The sequence below is a fragment of the Scomber japonicus genome, chromosome 10 (assembly GCF_027409825.1).
Source record: "Scomber japonicus isolate fScoJap1 chromosome 10, fScoJap1.pri, whole genome shotgun sequence".
Taxonomy (NCBI): domain Eukaryota; kingdom Metazoa; phylum Chordata; class Actinopteri; order Scombriformes; family Scombridae; genus Scomber; species Scomber japonicus.
The window spans coordinates 19,643,657-19,658,161 of NC_070587.1; positions in this window are offsets into that span (position 1 = coordinate 19,643,657).

Sequence of the window (14,505 nt, forward strand, 5' to 3'; positions counted from 1 at the left end):
ACCCCCTTTACGGTTACACAATAGTAAAATGTTAAGCGTAATGTAAAACAACTGCTACAAGTGGCTTAAATTCAATGCAAAACACACAGGAGGTCTGTACATTTCCATTCCATACCACTCAGTCTTTCACTGTTTAGCCTCTCTGAGAGTGATCGATGCTCTCTGGCCCACTCTGATGAAAGAGTCATCCTTTTGTTTTCTACTGCTGGCGGATTTGAGCAAAGTTTGATGGATGTGGGTGGACTTGTCACACGTGGGTGTGTTATCTCTTTGTTGTGTGAAATGGAGACAAAAGAAGAGGAGTGGATGAGAAGACTGTGATTTTTATCTCTGAAGTGCAAAAATGCTTCTCGGCGCTACATGGGAGGGAGTGGGAGAGAGATTAGAGCTGTTGAGGAACAAAAATAGATTGATCAGATAGCATGATAAGAATAACGGAGGGCTTTGTTTGTTAATTCGTATTGTTTTTTTCTGTGTTGTGTTTAACATTTCCCTGATCCTCCCCTTTTGTTTTACCTTAGTATCCTGTTATTTCATGAGCAGTAAATATGGAAACGTCTGTATTTACACCTTGTAGTAATTAGGCTCTTTGCCTCCATAGATTAAAAAATAACCTAATTAGGAATATTTTTGTTTTTCTTGGCACCGCACCTGTGCTACAGTATGCATGTGTGTCTCTGCTTGTGTATGTGAGGTTACTTTGTGTGTTTGCTGGCCTCCAGGGTGGAAGTCCGCCTGCTTGGTGTGTGCTCCTCATCTCCAGGGCCTCCGTGACTCACTAACGGGAGTCAGACGTGGCCTCCCAGGCTGTCGGGACCGTGCAGGGAACACACCCCGGATTTACCTTCATTTAATCCCCATAGAGAGGTCAGGTCTGTATTCCTGCAAAATCTCCTCCCATGTGTGGAAGAAAACACCTGTGATCCATTTACATCTGAGAACCAATGTTCTTAAAGAGGCCCCGCGGGAGCCCAAAAACATGTGTGGGGGGGAATTGTTTGTGTTTGTGTATATTTATTATAAAAGAGCTGAGCTGTATGTGCGTGCACATGCATATTGTGTGAAGACATGACTGTACATTTCAGCGAGAAAGGAAACGAGACTTGACGAATCACAGCAGACAGTCCAAATTACTTTTATGACTTTACTCTATCATCCTGAATTTGCCACTGTGAGTCTTCTTTTTTCCCCTCACCATGTAACCTTTTACTCAAATCTGACAGATGTGGAAGTAATGATGCCTTCTACAAGCGAGGCCTCGTAGTCTACAGGCCCGCGTCTCCAAAGGCGTCAGCACTACCTGAGGGCTCTGATAGAGATGATTTCAATTCTCCTCAGCCGTTTAATGATGGATGAACCTGCAGCTGTACGAACATTTGACAAGTAGCTGTCAGCTGTGACAACCGGGACTGAGTGAATGAAGGAAGGTAGGAAAGAGCAGATACACACGCAATGATATGTAGACAGACCACAGATGATGGCAGATGGAGTGAAGGGGGGGGGATTTTAAAAAAGATCGCCGTTCAATCTGCGGCATTGACAATATGGTGTCAGCTCCTAGCCGGGGAGATGTGACAGGCTGGCAGGTGGGCTGCTGCTGTCTGTGTCACTGACTGGGAGATCAGGGCCGACATGCTGAGATTCCCGCAACCCAGACTCCAGGTTCTGTAGCTTATGATTGCAGCCGAGTCCACGGTGACACATGAACTCACAGTGGCACACGAGAGTGTGTACGCGCGCACACACACACATTTGTGCACATACGCACTCGGCGGGTGTAAAGTTACATCGCCTATCGCTAATTACCGCCACAGTGCCAGCATTCAGAGTCGGGGCTCCAAATTACACGGCTCAACCACAACAAGGGCGATGTGCCCAGCAGTCATTTGTCAGACTAATTATTTGTCTTGGGCTTGTAATTGCAGTGAGAACAGGTACTCAGGTAATTGTGTGGTAAGCTGCAATGTTAAGTGATGCTTTCCCTCCATTTCAGGCGAGATGAAAGGAGTAAAGACTGCAGTGCTGAAATACGTGGGTCAATCCGGCCTCCCAGTCAGGCACTGATTCTAAAAATATATGCCAGGATGAGACTCAGCTTTTTGAGTGGAAGAGAGCAGCACCTTGATGTTAGGATCATCAGCATGGGTAATGGCTCTTTCCATTAGACTGGCTACTTCTTGAATATATGTAAATAATCAAGTCCCTGGTGTATGCTGCATAATAAGTTCATTAATCACAATCCTCAGTCAATGAAGGTAAAATACTATGGTTGTACAAAGCAGAAGAGTTAAAATCAGTCCAAGTCTCATATCTATGAGCAATAGTTATGGTAATTCAAAGGAGCACATTTCCACTCTGTGCAGTATTATGCGGCTACATAGAAAATATAAACACACAGGCCACTGTCATTTGCAATGATGTTTGGCTCACTTGCACTGTCACCTATCATCATAATTATGACTGTGCTCTCTGTTATTCTTATTTTTAAATGTGTATCCCATGATTCCTCACAGGGGTTACACAGGGCCGACTGGACATGATGTCAGGTTGAATATTATAATGAGCAAAAAATAAATAACTCATCGAGAAATATAAACAGAGGAATTTTTGTATATGCCCTGAGTCCAACAGCGGCCCTCCCACTGTCTGTGAGACTTGTCTGATCTGGACAATGGTCACTGGATTCCTGCGTGTCTCTTCCTGATGAGCAAATCAGTCTCACCACGCAATCGTCTCCGGCCATCTTGCAATGTTGCTCCTGTGCACAATATAGCCCAGGGGCCTCCTCGTTCTTTTGTGTCAGGGAACATGCAAGCTCTTGAAAAGGATCCATAACTATCAGCGACAGCCGGGGCAGAGCGTGGCCAGCCTCATGCAGAAAAGGCCACTTCTACATGAAAAGGTAGAGACGTAACAGAGTCCTCTACCTTCCCTTACCTTGCTTTCATACGGTGCGTGGCCTGGTCATGTCTTTTTTATGTGCGCTGGGGCATGAAATGTCGGCTCTATCATTAATATCAACAGGCACGCTGACAGCCCCGTCTGATAAACAAAATGTTCTTTCTCATGAACAGAATGTGTTTGGGTGTCCGTCAGTATTCAGACACCACCTTTAGCTTCCACTCCAGGATTAAGTGTTTTGCTGCTCAACACAGTCACCGTCTGTGTAATGTGCATGATCAGTGTGTCTGTGGAGGATGAGAATAAGGAGTAGGCGTGTAGGTTTTTTTTTCCTCTTCTCCCTCTTTTCTCTCTCTCTCCTTCTCTCTTTCTTTCTCTCCTCACGGTGGAGACACCACGGTGCCATCTGCTTTGCATTTGTTTAACAAAGATTTATTGTGCAGCAAGACACTAATCCAAAACACACTCACACACACACATCTCGCCTTCTTCTCGTCACAGGCCGCGAAGAAAAAAAAAGTGAGGGATGTGGGATTGGAAACGCTTGGCGCTCTCTTTGTCAACTCTCACTCTGACGAGAGGAGAGAGAGCCGGCTGGCACACAGAGGTAGGAATGCCAATTATGGCCTCCTCTGCCTCCATGTGGCACACACCAACACGCCGATTTGGAGGTACAATTATAAACTTGTCATACACGTGTTTATGGTGAGGTGGAAGCATAGAAGTGCAAGACTTTGAGCAAAAAAAATATAAAAAATGGAATCAAAGCAGGGAGAATTTGCTCATCTGTAGCTCCGCAATGACAGGATTCATTTGTAATGTGGCGCAGAAGGTGTTACACACTTCAGCATCAAACGTGTTTCAGTAGGTAAGGATTATCTTCTTCTCATAAAGGGAAAACAGGTCAAAGTGGCTTTCAAGTACAGCTCTTATCATGTCTGCTTGGGAAGCGCGGCGATGTAGCCTGGCGTGTTACTACTCTCTGTCCTGTCCAGGTGAACCCTCGTATCCACTGACTCCTACTGCCCTCTTTGTCACCCACATGCCAGGTAGAGAAGCAGGGTCCTGAGGGCAGGGACTGTACGCTCCTTAGAATGGAAAAGGCCAAGCAGAGGGGTTGGTAAGGCCCCTCAGAGACGACAGAGAGGTTACAGGGCCCCGAGGATGAGGCGGTGTAGAGCCTGTCGAGTCTCTTCTGAAACACTCGTCGGCATGTTACCCCTTTCTAAGAAAGGGCCCAGGGTCCCCATCTGCCAACTGGTACTACCAGGGTGTTCATCATTTAGGGGCTAAACAGTGAGAGGCACAACAACACACACAAGAGAGGCACAGATGAGCATGTGTTCTTATGTATATGCACTTGTACAACCAAACAAACACACCCACTTACAAAATCACACACGCGCACACACACACATGCTAAATCAGGATGTATCCCGGAACCCCGATCCAGTGCCAGTGTTCAGTGCTGAGCCCTCCAACCTCAGGGTGAAGCCCCTGCCAGTTCACCTGCCAGAGCTGGACAAGCGGAGCACTTAGCGCCCTGGAAAGGCCACCCTCACCCCCACCCATCCACACCCACTGTGTTACTCGGGGTCAAGGAGGCTTCACCCACGTTCCCGTTCCCTCTCTGCCAAGCATCGCCCGATGTCACCCATGTGCAAAGCTCGACAACCCACATTCTTCAAGCCACTCACGGTGTAACTGCTACATTTGTAAGAGGTTACTTTTCATCTCATCTAAAGAGGCATGTTAAAGGGTACCTCTTTCAGACTGAATTGTTATATTATACAGTCAGATCTCAAGTAGAAAAATAAAATAAAAATGTGTCTACAGTAGAATAGATCCATTAAATTCTTTATTATAATCCTGGTGAACACACATTACTCATTTTTACACAGATTTGCCTTTTATGACAACATGCCCATTTTATAAAATTTTAGGGGCCCAAGACTCTAAACAAGCACATCAAAAATAATAAACGAATTGTCAAAGGCTTTATGTTTTGACTAATGGCTACTCTGTGTGTGTTTTACAGTTCAAAAAAAGGAGAAATACAGTCATTAAATGACTCCATCTGTGTGGTTTTCTAAGCCAGAATTCATTAACGGAGGTATTTATTGCCTTGAGAAAGAATGCCTCCACTTCTTCCCCAGTGCTAAATTAGCCTATTGTTGCTGTGTGCTGCATGCTGTGCAACATTGCATTGCTGAGAAGAAGGCCCGTGACTGAGAAGAGAAAAAGAGACATGAATGAGGAAGAAGGCTGAGATTAAAAGAAAGATATCTACCCTGGGAATGCAAGCATACGAGAGGATGTGGCAAGTTTTTCTCATGACCCCTTTGTTTAAAAAAAAAAAAAAAGCGGAGGAACACACTCACTTCTTTTCTTCTGGTCTTAGTAATGGCCAGACATTTGTACATTTCATACATATCAGACTTGCAATAAATCACTTTGAACACACAAGATGGTTTCACAAAGTGGTTAATTGTTGCTGTACATTACAAGACAGTTACATAAAACTAAGACTGACATTATATTAGACTAGATTCAACTTTATTGTCATTGTACAGAGTACAAGTACATCAAAATGCAGTTTTGCATCCAACCAGAAAGTGCAAATAGTAGAATAAGGTGCTGATGAGGCAATATTTACAGGTGAGAGTATATGTGATATATGTGATATAAACATGAATATACAGATCATAAAACGAAGGTGCTGACAAGACAATATTTACAGATGATTTGCAAAGGATAAGGCATATACAAGTTATATGCAGATGGAATTAAATTCATATTTGAAAATAAGTACAGATTATTGTTTTTGTTATTAATAACATGCAAAATAGGTGTGTGTGTGTGTGTGTGTGTGTGGTGGGGGGGCAGTGCATGGTCCATGTGAAGGGGGAGAGTCCTCGGGCTGTAGTTCAGAGATCATAAATGAGAAGGTGGAGTGGGCTAGTGCTGGGTATCAGAGTCCAGCATGTGAATAGTGTTATGGAGGGGCCTGCTGGTGTGGGACCTAAGGCCCTTCTAACTCCTCCTCAACCTCCTCAAACAGTCCATGGGTGGGATGTGAGGGGGTCCCAGGTAATACTGCAAGCCTGCCGCAGACAGGATGGAGGTCAGTGATGACAGGGAGCAGGACCCAGATGATGTGATAGGTGGTTTACACCATCAATTGCAGGGCCTTCCTTCTTTACGGAGCAGCTGCCATACCACAGTCTGATGCAGTTGGTCAGGATGCTCTTGTTGATGCAGTTATAGAAGTTTGCCAGGATTTGAGGAGACAGGAGGACTTTCTTTAGCTGCTGCACAACATTAAACAGTCTGGAGGTGTTGAGGGACCAAGACAGATCCTGTGAGAAGTTGAAGACATGCTCCACCTCAGTCCCATTTATATGAATGGGGTGTGTCTGCCACCCTTTTTCACCCTCTTCTGATAATCCACTCTCGCTCTTTGGTCTTCTTGGTGTTGAGGGCAAGGCTGTTGTCATCACACTGTGCTGCCAGGTGCTTGACCTCCTCCCTGTTACTGATTTGTTGTAGTCATTGCTCAGGCCTACCACTGTGGTATCATTTGCAAACTTGGTGACAGTGTTGGAGCGATGCATAGGAACACAATCATGGTTGAAGAGGGAGTAGGGGCTGAGCACATAGCCCTGTGCAGATTGAAGTCTATTGGTGAGGATGTCCAGTGTCCACATGCAGAGGGAGGTGTTGATGCCAACGTCAAAATTTAGTGATCTGATTTGAGGGTATGAATGTATTAAATTAATCAGTCAATGAGTAGTATTTAATTGAGGAGTTGTTATTGTCCAAGTGGATATATCATCCTCAGTTGACCTGTTGGGACAATTGGCAAATTGGTGGGGAGCTATAGTGTGGGAGGTAGGTTAAACATGATGTGAGCCAGAATCAGTCCCTCAAAGTACTTGATGATAATGGGGCTGAGTGCTACTGGGCGTAAATTGTCCAGACTCCCTGCAGTGGATTGTTCAAGTGCTCTCTCTACCCCCCTCTGCCCCTCCCTCTTTCTCAACCCAACCGGTCAAGGCAGATGGCTGCCCACCTAGGATCCGGTTCTGCTTGAGGTTTCTTCCTGTTAAAGGGGAGTTCTTCTTTGCCACTGTCACCATGTGCTTGCTAATGGGGGAATGTTGGGTCTCTTAAAGAGTAGGTAAATTAAAGAGTACAGGTTGAAAGACTGCCCAGGGAAGTGTAGTACTAGTCCACTGTGCAAAATGCATAGTTAGGCCCACTACACAAACATAACACCGTTAATATCCAAAGCCCAAAAGATTGTTCAGTGTAGCAAGTGTGGTTGCAGCCCTGACATAGTCAGATATACTGTATGAAGCATAACTGGGTGGATAAATAACAGATGAGAAAATCCATACAAAACAAAGCTCAGCTGTGTAAAAAATGTGAACAGCTTGTATCTTTTACATGTGCAGATCAGAGGGGTTAGTCAGTACATGTGTACTTGTGGGAGTAGGTTTTAATACGTGACTTGAGGGAGTGCAGGCTGAGAAGGGAAGATTGAAGATGGTGATTGTCGATGGGAGGAAACTGTTGTTGTGGCAGGTGGTGCTGCACTGATGCACCAGAACTGTCTGTCTTCCAGAGGGTAAGATGTCAAATAGGTACTTGTCTGACCAGAAAGTGCTAGCAGCCATGTTTCTACCCTTTTCTTTTCTCTTTCATACTACAGATATGTGATCTGTGATGGAGGACGGGCTGCAGCACAGTAACCCCTCAACTCCTCAAATGACATCCTGCAGTCTTGAGAAAAGACAGAGGCATTATGGATGATGTAGTTAGACCACGCACAGCGGTGACATGTTGACATGTTAGACCAAGTGAATGTAGGAAGAACATCCTGTGTTGGGCCTTGTTAATTACATTGGAGATGTTTGCATCATATTTAATGGTGTTGCAGATGGTGGTCCCCCAGGAACTTGAATGACTCCACTGTGTTCACAGTAGCGCCATTTGGGCCTGTGGGTTCTTGTGGACGTCAATCCTCACCTCCACCATCTGGACGGTATTAAGCTAAAGATTGCTGATTGCTCAACAAAACAGCATTCTGGCCTCCTCCTTGTGTGTTTAGGCCTACTAATATAGAATCATTACCAAACTTCCGGAGCTTGACTGAGTGCTAGATTATAGGGCTGAGATGTTGGTATAAAGGAAGAAAATGAAGGGAACAGCACTGAGTACTACAGCCCAACATTACCCTTGTTGGAAAACTAAATAAAGCCTAAAAATTCTTGAACTTCAAAATATTGATTTTAAATGTTGGGGTCCTTTTCAAAATTAAATGAATGTTACAAATGTGAAGTCCTTCTTTTCCTTAACGAGTGTCTGCTGTTCCCAACATGGAGACCTTGGATGGGTCACCAATCCGTCAGGTGACATATTACAAATACCTTGTCCTCTGGGTAGAGGAAGAATAGTTCTCCTCATTTAGTTAGGCAACAATTTGGTACAATCTTGTCTATATGGAAATACGGTGATACTATTTACTCACCACTATACACATGCATGTCATTAGATGTTTTATATCAGTACTGAGATTCACAGCAGATGGCTTTACAACACATCATTATGAATTGTACAAAAGTTAAGGATAGCTTTTCTTGTGTATCTTTGTAAAGCCCTTCCAGGATTTGAAGGTGGATCACCTGATTCATCTGGGAGATTTTAAAATGCATCATTGACTATCTATGTATCTAGAGTAATTAGACCATAGTAATGTTAATGTTGAAGGTTAACTAGGCCCTTTTTTAATTCATTGCTGTGTTGCAGTTTTGTAAATTTTGAACTTTGCTTTTATTGTCCTGTGCACTGCTCTAATTGGAGTATTCTACAAGAATCAAGGTTTACTGAAAAGAATGAATTCATCAGGTTGCAGTTCATCTGACTTTTTATTTAAGACCGTTAAGAAAGCAAATGGTAGTCAAAGTGGGAAGCTTCCTGTTCCCATTTATTTAGCCTTAAGGAGTTGTTCCTCAACATTTCCACAGGATTACACAAGATGCTGGGATAACAAGTTGTATAACTAAATGAAACACAAGTTAAAAAGTAATCCACGCTGACAAAAATGATCATGACTTATAAAGACAAGAAAGGACATAATAAAAAAAGATAAAAATGAAGACAAATGCAGACAGAATGTGCTATTCTTTTTGGTCCACTGTCACAGTAGACTTGCTACTTAACTGCTTGAAATTGACCAGCAGAATATTATCCCTGTGTCTCTCTTTTATGTGCAGTTTTTCAAACACAATCCAAGCCCGAGGGATAACTGAAATTGCACCAACCTCATTTACATGACATGTATTGGTAAATCCAGTCAAAAAAAAGAAAACCTGGAAAAATCTGCCTGTTTCATATTTTAATCCTCTGTGTTTTTAACACTTAAGGGACATATTGCAGTTTGGGGTGAATGTAAATATTGTAAATGTCTCTTTTCAATGCATCAGGATACCCGGAAACAGGTCTGGTTGTGCATTAATGTTAGCAGGATGTTAGAGACACACAAGGGAACTCTCATTACATCTCTCCCCTCATCCATCTCACCTGAAAAAATATTTCATAAATACACACATAGTAATATACAGTACATGCTCTCATAAACACTCCTCACACACCTAATTAAAACAACAGCAGTATGGTATAGAAGAGAGAACGGGTCCAAAGGGAGACAGCCTGCAAAACATGCAGTTTCATCCATGTTGTTGTTTATCATATTCACATCCATTGTTCCCCCAATGCTCTTTCCTCTTTTTTTTCTGTACACTTTGGTTGTCCATATTCTGCTCAAGATTAACTTTCCAATCCTTTCTCTCTCCCTTCGGCTCTCCCCTCCACTAATTTACCCTCCAACCTGCTGCTTTTGCCATGTACAATTACAAAGGGGAGTGCTAGTTAATGCGTGCTAATAATGTTCAAGCTGAGAAGGTTTGTCGGTAATAATTACTTCCCGCAGAATGAGTTATAGTAGTCACAAGATGTGTATAAATACCTACTGTTTTTCTGCCTATTTTTCAATTTCCAAAGCAATGTGATTGTCTCCTGGTGCTAAGTAAATCATTTGGTTTTGAGTGTGAAATTTGTCACAGGTGACAATGAGGAGAAAAGAAAAACAGGAGTTCAAATTAAAAGTCATGTAATTCTGCATTTCAATGATTTTTATATCATTATGTTTTTAAAAAAAGTATTCACACGCAATTTGATTATTGCATCTCATAACAGGTACACAACAAAAAAATACCCTTAAAAACCAGGGCAGGGGGATGTGTGTGACGGCACGTCCCTTCAAAGTGGATCAAATTCCAATCTTAGATTGCCTTCTTGGATAATGTGGAAATATTAGAGAAGCCTTGATCTAAAATGGAGCATGGAAATGAAGTGGCAGAGGGAGCCCTGAGGACAGGCAGCAGACACAGCGCTGGGCCAGCCATACATACCTCTGGGAGGCTGCAAGCACAGCCTGCCTCCCCTATGTAAATGTCCCATTCCACACATTAGTCATACTGCCTTCACCGTACACTAAAGTGTGCCTCGCCCATCAAACCCTGCCTGCCTCCATGAAGATCCCTCGAATGTTCCACCGATAAACCCCAGAGGCTCTTCCTACCCCTCTACCACCCCCACCTTCAGGACCACAGAGTGGCTGATTGGTTAGATACCCCAGGTAAATGGTGGAAATTCTAATGGGATACTACTATGCTGATGTTGGGACTTTTCTGAGGTGGGAACACTGATAACATCTGTGAATACCTCTAGATAAAGACTATTGTTTATTGACTTTCATCTAAATGTATTTAATTAGATTTTAGTTATAAATGCCATCATACAAAAACACTATAAAATAATTTAATAAAATTTGGCAAGTATATGATGGAGCAGAAGATTGGAAAATCCGGACTTAATATTTACTCGATATTTATCACCATGTCTATTGACTTTCACGAGTTTTGATTTATTTGGGGTTGTAACACATTGTCAGTCACAGTGCCTTAAATTACATGTTATGAACCAACTGTGACAGGAGCAACACACCAGTCCATTACCCTCCTGAAGAAGTCTTATGAGTTCCACCTCATGGCCCTGCCCTCATGTACAGCCCTGCCCTATCCTACACCATCAATCCCCTCTTCTCCTTGCTCTGTTTCTATTGTTGAGTGGCAAGGTCTGGGCCAAACTGGCTAATTTATTCCACGATTAATTGGTCTCGTGCTGTATGGCTGATTAAAAACCTGTAATCGCTTACAGGGGGAAAAAGGAGAGGCAGGGTCGGAGTACCGCTGCTAACCAAATTACTCTATTAGACATCTTATTGTCCAGCCAGTTTTACACACTCTGAGATGATGCTTTCAAAACACTGGATACTGCAGTTTTGTTGAAAATTCATTCATATTTATTCATATTTACAGTTTTAACAACAGTGTAATTGCAATAACATCGTAGGCTCTTGTACTTTCAAAGGTTCTTGTATTCTCTTGTTTTACAAAGATAATTATGAATATTCATTTCAATGTCCTCTGACACATTTGTTTGCTCCCAAGAAAACTTTTGAGAAAGAAAAAAGCACTATAAAACAACCATTTAAATAGTAATAGTAGTATTTCCATAAAATGTGGCAGAAACAAAATATTATTTGTATTTAAAACCAAGAATAAAAGCCACTTTGTTGCATGACTAAATCAGGAGCAGTCAAAGTTAAAATTGGAAAAGAGACATCTACAGTTATTATTTATTAAGACTAACATTCAAAAACTCAACTAATATGTTCCCTGGGGTCTCTGTGAGTGTGGTTTATTTGTGGTTCTGGTAACATAAACAAACAACCCCATAACTGTCGTCAGTTTTTTGATTGGTGCACAGGAAATATGTGACGTCACCTTTTTCCAACAATGTGCTGCCCACTTCAAAGCAGTGTGTGAAATAACCAAAACTGCATTAGGGCTTGGGAATACTTGTTGACCTGTGTCAGCACTGACATGGCACAGTAGATGGCACTGTTTTATGCCCTTCCAGTGACTTATGAGTTATAAAAATTGACACCTGTGTTTTTTGTAGGACTCATTTAGACATAAATAAAGTTGTATTTGACTATAAAATATCCAGTCTACTGTCACAGAGTTCAGTGGGATATGATATCAGAAAGTCACATTCTAACATATATTGTATGTCCATAGCATAATAATTCAAGGCCATTTTTATTACAAATGATACTACAGAGTATTTGATTGACCATCCTTAAGATTTCTCTGTTGTCGTTGGACATTGTTAAACACCATGTTATGGGCACATAGTGTTGGTTATGTCCAAGAGTGATGTTGTTTGTTCAAGTTAAGGATATCTAAGTGTTGTAGAATGATCCAAAGTGCTGTCAAGATACGACCACCTGGGCTGACTTGGAGCAATGTGATGCAAGGATAGAGTAATTGCCCTTATGTGGTGTTTTTCAACATTGTTTTTGTGACTTGTGGGCCAGTTTTGTGACTCACTGGGAGGGCAGAAAAAAATCAGCATCTACTACTTCCACTTTGACCTGGTACAGATCCAAAAATATTCCCAAGTCCCTCTCCCAAAACTGTTCTAACTTTGGTAGGAGCTCATGGAGGACTCCACGCTTGATGGAGAAAATAGGTTTCATAGAACCTTAAATTTTGTAATTGTAATTATTTGTATCAGTGTATTTGTACATAAATATAATCAGTACCATAACATAGTAGTCTGTAAGTGAAAGAAGTCTGATTACTGGGTTAGGAGATAATACATATCGGAATGGACTATTGGACCATGTAACATTTTGAAGTTGTGAGCCCTCTGACCGCAGCTTGTTCTAGGTCTTTTCAAGACAAAGGAGAAAAGTCAAAGAGTCAGATATCACAGAGATTAACTTGTTAGGAGTGTGGTAGAGAGCTCCTTCTGTCATAATCAACTTGGTCACTTTAATCACGCTTTGTTGAGAAATTCAAAATTCAGATTCCCCAACAGGATGTGATTGGTCTCTGTCATCAGGAAGCAGCCTCTCCGGGTCACTGGCAGTACTACAATCTTCTAGTATTTCCTCAATGGCCAGACTGTCCATTGTGTTGGTTGGACAGAGGTACAGGTAAGGTGATTCAGCCTGATTGCTATTCTAATCAGGCTCTATATATGCTGGACTCTTGGCTCCAAACCTCCCGACCAAGTTAATGTCATTAAATAAATAATGAAAGATATGTATTATCTATCACTCCATCCAACATGGGATCATCTATGTATTATGCATTACCTTCTCTAATTTATTCATTAAGACAAAACGAAAGGCTTGTTAGCCTCATTTCTAAGACATGAGCTTAAGCCATGCTACTGCACGCTGATACACTCCTATTTATACACAGTCACAGAGGACTACAGCCTGAGTGACAAGTCTGCTGGTGATTAATTGAAATTTACGACCCCCACCCTACCCAGCAAAATAAAAAGATAAAAAATAATAAGCATTTAGAGATGCTCTTTTCTTTTAAAGCATGACTGTGTATTTTGTTGTCAGACGGACAAGAATGAGACATAAACATGAAGCATGAACTTTATTAATGTTTGGAAGTAAAAAATAATAATATATTATTATTATTAGTCTCAAACTGTGTTTTTAAACTGAGATATGCTGTGCTGTTAAAAGGTTGAGAAGGATCCTGTATGGTTGGTTTGCTGTGGTAGAAAATAATGAAGCAAATGTACTTACTGTGTGCAAATACAATTTTGACTGTACTCAATTTGATGCTATTTTAAACTTCAACTCTACATTTCAGAAGCAAATATAATATAAGTAGTATTTATTTGATAGCTACAGTTTTTTTTACAAAACATACGATCTTTATTTATTGTACATTAAACTTCTAATATATACAACATAAAAACATTAAAATGCAGTTTACATGTTAATACAGCAGTGGTAGTAATTCATTGATATAATATTCATCTAATATTTATTATAACCATTCTGCATGATGAATACTTCTACCTTTGAAAGTACATTTTATTGCTACTTTCACTTAAAGGATGATGATGGCACTGCAGGAAGAGAGAAGTGTTGCTGGTTATTGTGTGTGTTTGTACCTATAGTCTATACATGTGTTTCTTTATTGTAAGCAGGGTTTGTTTTTTGTTGTTTTTACTTCCCCTGTATTTGTGTGAGAGCCACAAACCCCACACACCCCCACTCTCCTGCTCCACTGCGTGCAAATGTCAATAAAATCCATAGCAGGTTAATCTTCCACCAATGGAAACATGAACACTTTATTCAAAGCCGCATATGTTTCACACCCAGGGTCGATTTACTGTATGTCAGGGGCGATATTAGCATTCATATTAGCCACTCTGCCCATGTATGATATTCGTCATTGCCAGCCCTTTAGCACACCAACACAGTTCAGGGATGCTTATCTCATGAGCCATAAATTAGGGGATGAATTTCCTCCGAAACATTGAAGGCGAAAGATGGAGGATGGAGTCATTGTGCCTGTGTGGTGTTTTGACACTGTAATGACACATGTTTTACAATCACCCCCTTCCCCTTTTCATTCGGAGGAGTGGACCTGT